This window comes from Bombus terrestris, chromosome 3 (assembly GCF_910591885.1).
Source record: "Bombus terrestris chromosome 3, iyBomTerr1.2, whole genome shotgun sequence".
Lineage (NCBI taxonomy): Eukaryota > Metazoa > Arthropoda > Insecta > Hymenoptera > Apidae > Bombus > Bombus terrestris.
The window spans coordinates 1442961-1456161 of NC_063271.1; the positions used below are offsets into that span (position 1 = coordinate 1442961).

The 13201-nt window shown below is 47.7% G+C and overlaps 1 protein-coding gene across 2 annotated transcripts in view; it reads left to right on the forward strand.

Annotated features, from left to right (window-relative positions):
- The first annotated feature begins 386 nt into the window (after positions 1 to 386).
- The window catches only part of LOC100648011, a 36581-nt gene continuing 23766 nt past the window's right edge, over positions 387 to 13201 (forward strand). For both annotated transcript variants that reach the window (XM_012320792.3, XM_003394289.4), the window contains exon 1: positions 387 to 677. The gene's annotated coding sequence lies outside the window, so the exon portion shown is untranslated. The remainder of the gene's footprint in view (positions 678 to 13201) is intronic.

Sequence of the window (13201 nt, forward strand, 5' to 3'; positions counted from 1 at the left end):
GTCAAGGCGAGATATAAAGAGAAGGAGAAAGACCAAAGGTAAGAAGAGAGAAAGGGAGGGAAAAAGCGGTAAAATGTCACTGTTCCCTAATTACGCGAAATAACTAGCCTGCACTGGGTTCGAGAGGAAAGCGAGAAGATAGAAGGGAAGGACGGAGAGAAAGAAGAAGGAAGAACGAGATAGAGACGCACGGAAACATCGTAGCCACGAAGAAGCGAGAGATCCCCCTTGGATGGAGCCACGGTACCGCTAGATCTCGCGGCCAATCGCGCGACCTGTTTACGCGAACGCGTCCAATCGCCGGCTAGGTTTGACCGGCAAGCAAACGCGACCACCACCCGGCCAACTCCGTTTATAAAGTGAGCCCGATGCGCCGCCTCGAAGACAGAGCCGTGCCGACAGCCCAACCATCAGGAACGTTGTTTTTTTTCTATCCATCAACCCGTCCGAGACGAGTGTTCCGTCGTGTGTGATCGACCGGTGAACGAAAATTCGGTGAAGGTTTCTCCATCCTCTCTGTCCTGCCTCCTTTCTTCTCCTCCGGTTCTCCAAAGATTTCCGGTTCCGCGAAGTTTCGGCACAAGTTCGAGCGGGAATCCAGTGATAACCGAGAGTGATAAGAGAGAGCTGGTGAACCGAAGAATTCAAGTTCGATACCGAGTGAATTTCCAACCAAGGTACGTGCGTACCCAAAGTGTTCTCCAACCTATTCCTGGTGGAATAAGTGTTCGAACGCACCGGTGTCGAAGATTCTCCCAGGTTGATAAGGAATATTCAATGATAAGGAGTCTACGACGATCGATCGAAACGATCCATGGATCGATTAATCACCGCGAAGACGTGATAAGCAGAGTGACGAGTCCGCGACGGGATTTACGCGATGAGAATCTTCCTCGCCGTTGCTTTCGGATACATGTTCGTCCATTGGATGGCTTCGCACAGTTTTCGAAAATAGATGGAACGTTTTGGAGCAGAAACGACGCGGTGGTGGTCGTAAACGATCGAATACGCGACGCGAAAAATATTCCAGTTGTAAATCGTACCAATGCGATCTGTTCTTCTTGAAGAGATTCTTCTCGGAGAGTAGAGGTTAGATGGAAAAACAGATAGATGATCGATCGAGTCGGGAAAATAAAAACTCGTGCGATCGGCGCGATGCCTCGTGGTCGCCATTCCCACGGTTCAGAGTCGAGCAAACGCGGTTCAAAGTCAGGGCCGTGTTGAGCAACAGTCGAGACCCGTAATATCGAGCGAACGCGAAACCGCGCATAAAACCGAAACGCGTTGCTCCACCACGCTCGTTTCGCCACGCCGGTACGCTTAAATTGCCTTCTAAAACTAACTACGAAATTGCGAGCGTCCAACACTCGCGGACAATACCGATCCGACCATTTTCATTGCAAGTAGAGAGAGAAAGAGAGAGAGAGAGAGAACAAACCTTTCTGGTAGACAATGCTACTGTAAGCTGCGTCGTGTCGTGTAAATAACACGTCCGTGTTTCGAATATATCGAATATTTTTAGTCGTTTCAATGATACATCGAGCTATTGAATCGTTTACTGTATTATACCAAGCGAATCGTTGTATAGAAAGAAGACAAGTATTTCGAATAGGTGGAGTATTTTTAGTCGTACACGGACACTCGGCCGTCGAATCGTTCGTATTCTCGATAGACGTCCGATTTCGTGTTGGCCCGCGACGCCAGTCGAATATTCATGCTGGTACCTTGTTTCGATTGGTCGGAAGTCCGTCGACCCTTCGAACAACGAGTTAGTCTTTCGATATGTAAATTCCGCGAAGCCAACGATATCGAGTTAAATATGATTCCAGTTAGGAATTTCGGAGAAGAAGTTATAAAAATTCAAGTAAAATAGACAGATCTTAACGAGAGATACGCGAAGAAAGCTTTTCGAAGAATCGTGCAAGTAGTTTCGTACCGCGAAACGTTTAGGGATGGAAGGCCGATGTGTCGCGAGCAGGTGCGCGTTTTCTAAGGTAGAAGCGCGGTCCAAGTCGGTGAGTTCAATGCCAGAGAGGCGTGACGCCTGCCAATACTCGCAACACCGGCGTCGTTATTCCGCGTACTCGCACTTTCGCGAAGATTACGAATCATCGAGTCGAGGAAGTGCTTGCATCTCGATACTATCGTCGATTATCCTTTCTGCCAAATGCAAGTCGAAACGCAACGAGACACGATCCACCGTACGTGTTTCTATCGTCCCTTCGGTGAGTCATTAAAGATAGAGCGGCGGTAAACTCTTCTCGCGGAACGTTCGAACAATGGCTAACATTATTCACGACTAAGAAACGGAGCAAATGAAAGATCCGAATGAAAGTGTAATTGTCGAGTGACCGGAAACGTTATTACGTCCATTATGGTTCTCACGAAAGGTTCAACAACCATTAAATCATCGGGTATGTTCGTATATTTAATTACGTAACTCGAGCACACTTAATTACCTTTTTGTCACGCACATCTTACGCCGCGTGAAAGAATTCTGATTAACTCTGGAAACAATAAAACTAGAGGTTTTACTCTACCACGGAGAAACGATCACACGTATACACGTACGTATATCTCGTGTATCGAAAGAAGAAGGATGCATAGAGGGATTCGCATAATGTTATAGCACGTTATAATTTCACAGTCTCGTAAGAGGACGATGAATAATCTCTCCCCTGTACTTTCATAAATCGCCAGTCATCGTCGGTCAGAAAATTTCAGCGAGATCCGCATCGGCTCGTCCAGGTGCTATATTTAAACGACCAACGATGCGACGCTCGAATGGTCGCTGACAAAAAACTCTAATTCGTGTCCCCAAGATCTGACGCAGCATCCATGGTACTTGCACGGAGAATCGTTTCGTCTTGAAACGATCAACGCATCTCGGAAGATGGTAACGTTCGCGGGACTGGTGTTCTTGCACGATATAAAGTCCAAGAGAGAAGAGACTCGCTGGTAGAAATAGCGTGCGCGCGCAAGCTCACCGCGCCGTGACGGACTCCTTCTTCATCGCCGCCACCATCATCATCACCGCGATCATCATCCTCGTCGTTGCGATCGTCGCCGTCATCGTTCCTATGCTTTTCTTAAAGCAGCCCCACTTTTTGCCTTATCGCCGCTATGAATCGCCGAGTTACCAGCACCAATCCCATCAACAAAGTTGAACGAACTCGAAAACCATATTCGCTGCTTCGCACGGGCTTTGCAAAGGAGTTTGCGAATTCCCATGCCCCTTGCTAATCTCAATCGTTTCTTCTAACATCCGTCGTCATTCGATTCGAGCTTTTACACCTAATTGCGTTTAACAGGAAACGATTTGTTTCTTTCGCAGCTTTCATCTTATTCGTTAAATCGAGCGATTTGACTGCCGAGCGAAGATCGTTTCGCTTCGCTCGAGCTTTCGCTGCCGCGATCCTGAATGGCCAGCGAAGAAGAAAAGCGGAGTCCGCGAGAGGACACCCCGAGGTGACAAGCGTGACGTTTTTCATTTGGCGATTCGCGCGAATCTGCCATTCGAGTCGGCGGTGTTCTCTTCTATCCTGTCGGTGCCTTTCCTTTTTCCTTTTTCCCCGGACTCGTAGCCACGACCTGCCCCACTATCTCGCGTTCAGCCGATGGAGGATCTTCCAGGCGCCGCCTGGCCGTTGACCCCGAAGCTGCCTACGGCCCTGACCATCTTAGTAGCTCCGCGCTTCGCTCGCTTAGATCATCGTCGGACGACCTGCTTCTTCGGCGACCCTTTGGAATTTTATCCCGCGGAATCTTTTCAGTTAATTAACGTTTCCTCGTCGAGCGTTGTTTCAACGCCAATCGCTCGCCTTCGTCGACCTTCTCGCCTCGCGCGATCCGCGTCAACCGGTCCGCTCGTCACCGAGAAAGATACCAACAGGTGTGAGACATTCCGCTCAGGAAACTCGTATCTCCGTTGCTACTTCGCTGCTACTCTGCTCTATAAATCTGACCAAGAATCTGGCGTATCTTTTTCGGTGATTAACGAGTAGTTGCCTCTTGGAATATCTCGCATCTTAAAGAATTTCGGCCTCCGACTAACTTCGAACTTGCTGCGAGGTTCGACGAACGGAGTTCGTTTGGCTGGAGTCCAACGTTCGACAAAGACGCGATCGACTAGAAATAGCGATCCGTCAGTTCGCCACGGAATAGTCGCCAGGGGAATATATATGTGAACCGCATAACGGATGTCGGATTCATAAGTGAGACGCGTGGAATGTCGTAACAAACGACCGGTTAGAGAGCGGCAAACAAATTCTCATTTGCGAACAATGAGGACGGGACACAGGTTTCGCGAACGCGCCGAACAAAAGCTAGATTGCGATCGTATTAGATTGCTTCGATTTGTGCGTCTCCGTGCGACGACCTCGCGACGTTGTGCGGATGATCGTGAAGAAGGATTGCAGCTTCGACGCGTTCACGGAAGACACGAACGTTCGCAGAAGGTATTTAAGGTATCTCATTATGGCTAACAATATCCTCGAACGCGCTCTACCCATTATCTCTTCCGCCCTTAATCAGTAACGCTCAATTTCTAACTCGTAATTTGCGCGGACGGTGTGTACACGCTCGAAAGGAAGAAGGTACGCAGTCGGCGGGAAAGTGAAAAGGAAGCGAGCCGAAGGAGAAACCAATTACTCGAACAGACCGATTAGTTGTCTAAAACAAACGGACTTGCCTGTGTGGGAAAAGCAAAACGAAGATAGCGGTCGAGAAATTTTCGATCAACGACGACGAGAACAGAAGGAAAGTAGAAAGATGGGAACGAAGATCGTGCTGAGAGTCGATGAAAAGTATCGATACGGGGATCGAGGATGAGCAATGGGCAGTCGAACGTAAAGGTAAACTCGTAAAGGCGAACGAACCCGAGGAGTGAACGCGAAAGAAAAGGGGGAAGAGGACGACAGGAGCTCATTATCGAACACTTAGCACGTTTTAAAGCTACTTCCTGGCCATACTGCACAGATAGGCGTGGACGCGCGCCGCCGCATCTCTTCGATTCGCTCGACACAGCCTTTAATGATTCCACGCTGCCTGCCATCGTCGGCAGTTCCTCGCGATTACAACCGAAGGCGAACACCTGTGTTCCCTGCACGGTCTAAAAATAAGGCGAAACCTCCGGATAAAGTATTCCACTCGCGTTCGAGGGAAATTACGCTTTAACTTAAGGCGATCGACCGTTTAGATTTCCTGCTTTCCTAGTCTCGCCAACGATCTTTTACGAAAGGAACCTGCCTGCCAGTCGGCCTTAATCAGTTCAGAGCGCCTCGTCCTTCGTAATAAAGTAAAAATAAAGCGTCGGGGTGTTCCCTGGCCCGTCTGAGAACACCTGCACGATCGGTCGTTTAGGGCGTACTGAAAAACGAAAACAGGAAAGATTAACAGCCTGTGTAATTTCGGCGGCCTGTGTAATACACGGAGAAAAGAAACACCATAATCTCGAAGCGTTCAGTTTGCCCGTGGTTATGGGGGGCAATACATCCGGCAATTTTGGGCCGATTTTCAATCGCTAAATGGAGATCGCCGATGAAGATCTCCAACGAAGAACACGCAAAGTACAGGATCGACGGTGGACGTTATGCATCCTCGCTCGATCGTGTAAAAATTGTCCGACAAAAACTCGAAATGCAGAGAAAACGCGATATCGCGACAGATGCAGTTCGCGGTTCGCGTTATTTGCAAATTGCTCGATCAACGGTACCATGTTCGATTCTCGTGGAGGAAGAAGGTCGCGATGGAGGTACGCGACCTGGATGACTGGCACGATCAGGAGAAAAGGAAAGAAAAACCTCTTACCGATAGTTTGGTCTTCTCGTCACGAACAAATATTTGAACCCGTACGACTGGTAATGTTGGAACGTTCTGTTTGAAAGTCGTTCCGGTGAGTGCCCTCCGTTCGTTTCAGCCACCCTCGCTCGTAACTTTCCGTGGGCCGAATATGTGGGTAAAACGGTTCTACCGGTCTCCGATCCGGTTCTTGGGCCGTCCTTACATTTCGATAGACTACACGCTCCACTGCGCTAAAAACACGATTTAACTCCCTCCCTTCGTTCGATTTTCCAAACTTTTCCAACGACCGTTACGCTTATCGGTGTCCGCCTAACGCTAGCGGCATTCTTTGCTCGATTTTCACGAGTCGAAGAATTACGAGGCCGCAGGAATATACGGCGGAGCAATCGATTCGACTGCTTGAAGGAAGGAGCGTGCCGAAACCGTTCGCTGCAATCCGTTAGAAGGCCGGCCATCGAAACCGTGTCGTTCGCGGAAGGAACGCCGGAAAGAAAAAGCCGGTTCCTGTTCAGCGATCACGTTTGTTCGTCGACCGCAGGCGCCACGAGAAAAGGAAGTGTTACAGTTTGACCGTGATCTTTCGACGCCGATCTTTCGCCGTTTCTTTCGAAAGCAACACTCTACCTATCCGAAACCATATTGGCCTATCGGGCTTCGCGATCCCGGAAAAGTCTCGAGAAGGAGTAGATTTCGCAATGAGCTTTCGCCGTATTCGGTTTATCGGAAGGATCGAGTAGCGCGTCCCATAAACGGCAGAACGAAGACGCAGGGGATTAACGGGAAGGAACGGATACGGACGCGGTTCGAACGAACGCGCGCTGATATCGTTAAACGGTAACCAAGTTTTTGCGACATCTACGCGCGATAACAACCGCCTCGCAACGGCTTTTAACTTCGCGTGGGTGTGGAAATGGAGCACCTTGGACGGAGACGTCCTCGTTACCTGTATTCTACCGTATCACGACCAACAGACTCTAATATCTCTGGGCTTCGAAATCGTTTCGCGAAGCACCGTTTAAAAATCCAGACGAAGCATCGTCTTCGCTGACCGATTCACGAAGCTGATTTAAATCGTGCCGGGTAAAGGACGTATTCTCGGCGTTCGTGATCGAACTTGCACGATACGTTAAGTAGCCGTGATGGTCACGCGGCCTATAACAATGCCATAAACGAAGAAGAAAGATAGGAAACGAGAGGAAGAACAAGACGAAGATGGAGATGGAAAAGCAAACAGAGACACGCGATTCCTGGAGAATATCGACTGTAAGGAGTTTGTGGACCACGCAACGGTAACCGCTCCTCTGGAGCGCGAATCGCGGAGCTTGTGTTCGAACACCGTTACACTTATGAGCGCGAACTCCATAAAACGCCACGACCTTAGTTATCGGAGTTGGCCGGCGAGGCCACGGCCACGGCCGCCAACGACGCCCACCGCTCGCCTTTATTTTCTCTCACCACTGTGTTACCGTTAACCGTTGTGTTTCCTTGCGAATCTGATTTCGCGTCCCTCTCTGCTCACGACTTTCTCTATCGCCAATTTGTGCAAATCGGCGGCTGCTCGCAACTGTCGTCTTCCGGCGAAAGGGCACAGGCCAAGAAGATGTAGGACGAGAAGCTACGACGTAATGCTGAATCGTAAATTGAAACGCGCCAAGTAACGATAGAAACCTGACACATAACGTTAGAAAATTCTATTTAAAAATCGGTAAATCGATAAAAGTAAAATGAAAAATAAATATTAGAAACCATAACAGAAACAGATAATGACGAGAAGTTCTACCGAAAGAATCGACGATTCTCTTGACAATTTGTGGAATAAGATTAAAAAACGCGAAGGATTGAGAAAATGAAGAATGAAAACCAAACCGGAAACGAAGAGCCGCCATCGCGGGTGAATCAGTTCTCTCCCATCTATATATACAACATCCTGTTGATTCCTGGCAGAGCTCGCGAGAGGCAACCTTGTCGTTAATGGCGATGCCGACGTCGAACGACTATTTATCTCCGATCTCGTTGGAGCATAGGAAGGAAGACTCGGAGGGAAAAAGGAAGAGCATCTTCCAGGCAACGATCTGTTAAGTGGCCGTTCGCGATCGAATTTCCCATTCGATCGATTATGATATTTTGAACACGGCCTCTCTGTCGTTGCCGAGTGGATCGAGTACGCGGTTATCGTCGATAACGATCGTGATAATGGACCATCGAAGTTTTACGACTGATTCGGCCGTTCGCTTCTGGAAAATGACATTCCTCTGGGAGCTTTTTTCGTGATTGTCGTCTATCGAACGATACGCATACGGTAGCCATCAGTGCATAGCTCCCCGTTTCTGCCAATAATGCCACGCAACGGTGCTTCTGCTCCTGGTCGCGGCATTTGCGAACGCCGATATATAAATATCGAGCAATGGCAGATGGTGTACGAGTGTGTCACGTTCCGATTGCCCATTAACGGTACATCTTATGGATAGGATAGGATAGGATAGTCGTGGGATCGCGATCGCGGCCTTTAATCGGTCGTTCCGACAGATGCCACATAACTTCACGCATCGAGCATTCTTCCGATGGAAAGCGTTTCTCATCGCTTCGACCTACCACCGATAGATCGTGTATTAAAACGTTTTCGTCTAAACGGCGATCCCAATGAACTCCCGCCGGCTGAAAGTAAGTAATTACCGAGTCGACAGGCTACAAGCGGGCGTACGTAATTGCTAAGAATTTACGACGCCACCGTGGACGATTAATCGAGCAAAAGGAGGAATGTAGCCGCGGGGGGATCGTGCGCTCGAATTTAACGGCGGTCGCTATTCGATTTGGCTGGCCAGTTTCGACGATTTCTTGGAAAACGATCGTATCGAGGCGAATAAGCGTAGCGACCTGTAACGACACAGCGGAAAATTAATAACGCGATCGAAACGCCGATAAGCGTCTCCTTTTCCTGTGAAATCTCGAGGGAAGGGCAAAGGAGAGATAACGAATCTTAACTGTCTTAACGCGAATCTGTGATTTCTTAGGGTAAGTAGGCACAAATTAATTGCTCTTCCTCGAATAAAATGCTCTCAGATTTACTATCTCGTAAAAGATTAAAAATTGTCGTCGATTCTCATCGATCACATCCGTTTTTATCTTTCTCGTTGTCCGTACGATTCGATGCTTGCGACTAAAACGTGGAAGACGCGATTGTTCGCCGGGTATATCTATTTTTTCCTCTCGTTTGTCGTTTCGTTGTTTCGTTCTCGACCGCGTACACGACCGCGTAAGAAGACAATCGGCGGTGTCGAGTGTACGCGCGATTCCACGAACAAGCTTAATTAAGTAAAACAAGTAACTGTATCAATTAGGGACACGCTTTGGTCGATTGTTCCGTCCGACGAGAATATTTTGTGATTTATAATCGTTCAAGACCGTTACCTTTCTCTTCTCGCGACGAGGTATATCGCGGCGAAGGAAAAGAAAGAGAAGGAGAGGCGAACGCGAGAACCGCGACGAACCGAGTCGAAGAGAAGGGACGAGATAAAATCGTCGATTCTAATTCCACGCGATGCGCGCCTAACTGTATGCAATAACTGTGGCACAAGGTGAACAATCTTTGTCGACTTTAATGCGACTTTAACGACAGCCGCTCGCACCGTTACCGGTATAGGAATTTCCTGAGAATCAGTCGACAGAGAATTATTGTTTTCCCGCGGATTACACGTTGCAGCTTAATACCGTATCCTGGGTTCGTCGTTGCCGCGCAGATTCATCGCGTCAACTAACGTTTCGGAACGGGTTTCCGGCTTAAAAGCCTGGCGGTAGGCGTGCGCTATCTGGATCCGTGACGATTGAAGAGTTTGCCGTTTAGATTTACGTCTCTGCGAGACGAATCGCGTCCAACTTGTACGGACACCGTTGTATGCGCGATAAACGCGTCATTTTTGCAGACGTGTCTATCAGACGTCGCGTTTCCGCCTTCGAACGAGACTGTGAGAAGGTTAACGCGTACGGAATGACGAAAAGAATCACGTTCTTTTTATATCTGTAGATTTATTCTTCGACGGTGCGTGTTTTCTTAAAACCGTCGCGTTCGCATCTCAGCCGTATCGTGTTCGTTTAAAAAAGACGCAACCGTAACATCGAATTACGATACACGTGCGTATCTTCGAATGGCTGCTCCAACAAGCGTAAAAGCAGACTCGTTCGAAAAGGATCGGCTGGCCTAACGAAAGAATTTTAGCCGAATCGCTGGTTCGTTCCTTGCCCCGGCAGGGCTCTCGCTTCTCCTCTTTCTCCTCGATTTTACGACGAGCTCCACCCCATCGTCTAGAGGCTGTTTATCATGGCGAGGAACTTTTATCGACCTTATTTTCATTAGGAGGAAAAAAACGAGGCAGGTCTGCCGACCTCGCAACGTATAATTTAGGAGCGATCGAATCTGCGCGGAACAGGGCCCACTAACGTGTTCTATCTTTCGCATGACGATCCTGGGAAGGAGCGTCGTTCGGTATAATTTTATGTTTGACTATCGAAGCACCGAACATCGAGCGCGCAACTTTCGTTCCTGGGCTCGCTATTAATATTCAACGAACGACGCGACCGGTCCCTCTGCTTGGCTGCTTCTTACACGACGAGTCGCGTCCGTGGCAAATTAAATCACGGTTACATCGATACAAACAGAGATATTGACCGACTTAGACCGTTCCGTATCTGTAAAGTTGCATCTGCCTGAATTTCATTAATTATAACGCTAAATGGAACGGGAGAGACTGGATCGCACACTCGACCGCGTGGTAGTATTCTCGGTCGTTGTGCAACCGTAAAGGGAGGCTGATACTCTTCCAATACCGTTAAAAGCAAGCAGACGCAACTTCGAGCGTCCCGTTCCCTTTTCCATGGTAAACCTCTGATCGCCGACGCTTCGACGTGGCAAAAATTCTAATCTCTCGTCGAATCTTCGAACTCGCCACGCCTTCCCATAATTTATGGATAATAGAAAGAGAGGATGATCGATACGAATTTTTTGTGCATATCCATATCTAATTAACGCTACCGAATTTATCGATCACGATCGTGCCGTGACTCTGCGTTATCGACCGACGTACGAACGAAACGTCGTACTTACGGTTGGACGAAAATCGCACAGCTATAGCGACGATCGACGAATCTGTGCAATTTTTCTGAAACCTATGGTTGTCGCTCGAAGCGAAGAAATTGAGGCGAAGCGTCAGCGAAGAGTGACAACTGCAAATCGACGCTTCGAGTTTAACGGTAAATCGCGTAACAAATCGAACGGCCGCGACCGATGAGAAATGGTCAATGAAACGCGGCACGACTAGTTTGGTAACTCGAATGGTTACCCGATTAAAACCGTTGTTCGGTCAACTTTTGCTCGACCTAATTCCAACTGACCCTGTACGAAGTTCAAGGCGAATTTCGGGACGAAAGTGGGCCTTCCCTTCTCCTGCCGGCGAAATACCATCGAGCTAGTAGAACCGCCGCAAAAGGAAGTAACCTTTCTCGATTGTTCTCCTGTCGCGAAAAGATCACGAACCTGAATCGGTATATAACGAGTTCTCCATCACCCAAATAGATCGTAAATAACGTATCTACATACGTAATAATTATTTTATTACGCTGTTTTATCAATAAATCCATCACGGGGTTCCTTTCGCCAGACAACGCTCGCGAATTTCTATTCGCTGAATTTAAATGCCATTGAAAATGGCATAGAGACTGCTGAAATCGTCTGTGTATTCGTTTTCAATCGCCGTATCATCCAATTCGATGGCAAGCGCAAAAGATGCGTGACGAAATAATGAAAATATATAGCGTACGATACGAGAAAAGTGCAAGTTACGATCGTGGAAAGGGAATGAAATACAAATTATTAAAGATTGTTAACCATTTCCAATTCGATGGCCAAGAATATTACGTGGATAGTTGATTTTATGTGCACGTGAGATCGCGCGCGTTATTACGATAATTTCCATAGAGTGGCGATTCTTCCGCGAGCTGGCCGTGTCCGCGAATAGAAGAGGAGAATCCGCCTCGGGGATCGCATGAACTTGACACCGAGATTGCTTGTCTACCCTCGGCCGTCAGTCGTCGACCACCCAGATGGAGCAGTCTATTAGCTCTTAACTACGCGATTATTTTCAAGGATGGTTCGTTTCGTTAAAAACGATCGGATCGACTGGTTTGTTCAATTGCGTAGCTTGCCACAATTTCAGAGAGGATCGTTAAACGAAGCATTACCTTGATCATATAAAACGCTCTCGTGGGCTACTCGTGTTTGCCATAGTCGCTTGGATTCCCCTCGTCTTCGGAGTAGAGCACGACGGTACCTACGGTTAGACACTCCTCCACGAGATTCGTTCCATTTTCTGTTTGTAACGCCGAATCTTGTTCGTCGAATGTAACGGTCAACTGTTTTAATAATTGCCGTTTCCTGCGATCGCGAAACGAACGAAAGAAAAGGCATCGATGGAGAAAGGAGACGAGGCTCCCAACGTTTTCTCCTCCTTTCGACTCTAGTGTCGTGCTTGTCTTCGCTTAACGGTATAAACTTCCTCGAAACGAGGTCGAAACCGAGCGTTCGAAAAATCTTGCAATTGCGCAACCACGCTTGGGTCTCTGACGATTAATCGTTTCGTGAACACCCAGTCGCATCCATCGACTCATAATAAATCGGCGTATTTTCTTTCCGCGCGATCAACCGCCGCGTACCGTTAGCTTCTTCTTTCCGATTCTTTCCAAGAAACTGCAGTTCTCCGTGCAGAGTTTTAGATTCGTGGAAAAGAATCGTTCCGGTCATCCAGACTATCCCTTAACGTCAGTTAACGTCCGCGTTTCACAACTACCTATATCCTGTTCTTTATCTCGCGCGGATAATTCTTCGGAGAAATTTCTTCGGTCAACTCTTTCGCAGCTATCGACGCATATGCATTAACTATATTCTTCTCTCCACTTCCTCGCGTTTTTATCTTTTACAGATGTGTCCTTTCTTTGGTATACTTTATTCGTAAAAATCGTAGGATACGCAAAAGATAATAAAATTATATACGATACTAAAGGCAAATATTGAAATATAGTACTTATTTGGGATTATACAGGCTCGAGGAGAATAGCTGAATCGATACTATGATAAAGTATACTTTGTTTCCGTTTGACACATGTCTAGCTCTATTCATGGATATACTGCGTCATACTAACGTTGTCCAATATTACCGAGGCAACAGGTGTATCTTTATTTTCATGCGGCTTTAAAAACCACGCAGTATATAGTCATACTCTAAACATCTTTATGGATGAACAGACTTCTCAGAAAACACTCTTGCCCGCGACATGCAACATAACGAGAGAGTGCTTCAAGGACAAGGCGATGACTCGTTCGCGGCGCGCGGGATGCTCCAAAGAAAATGTG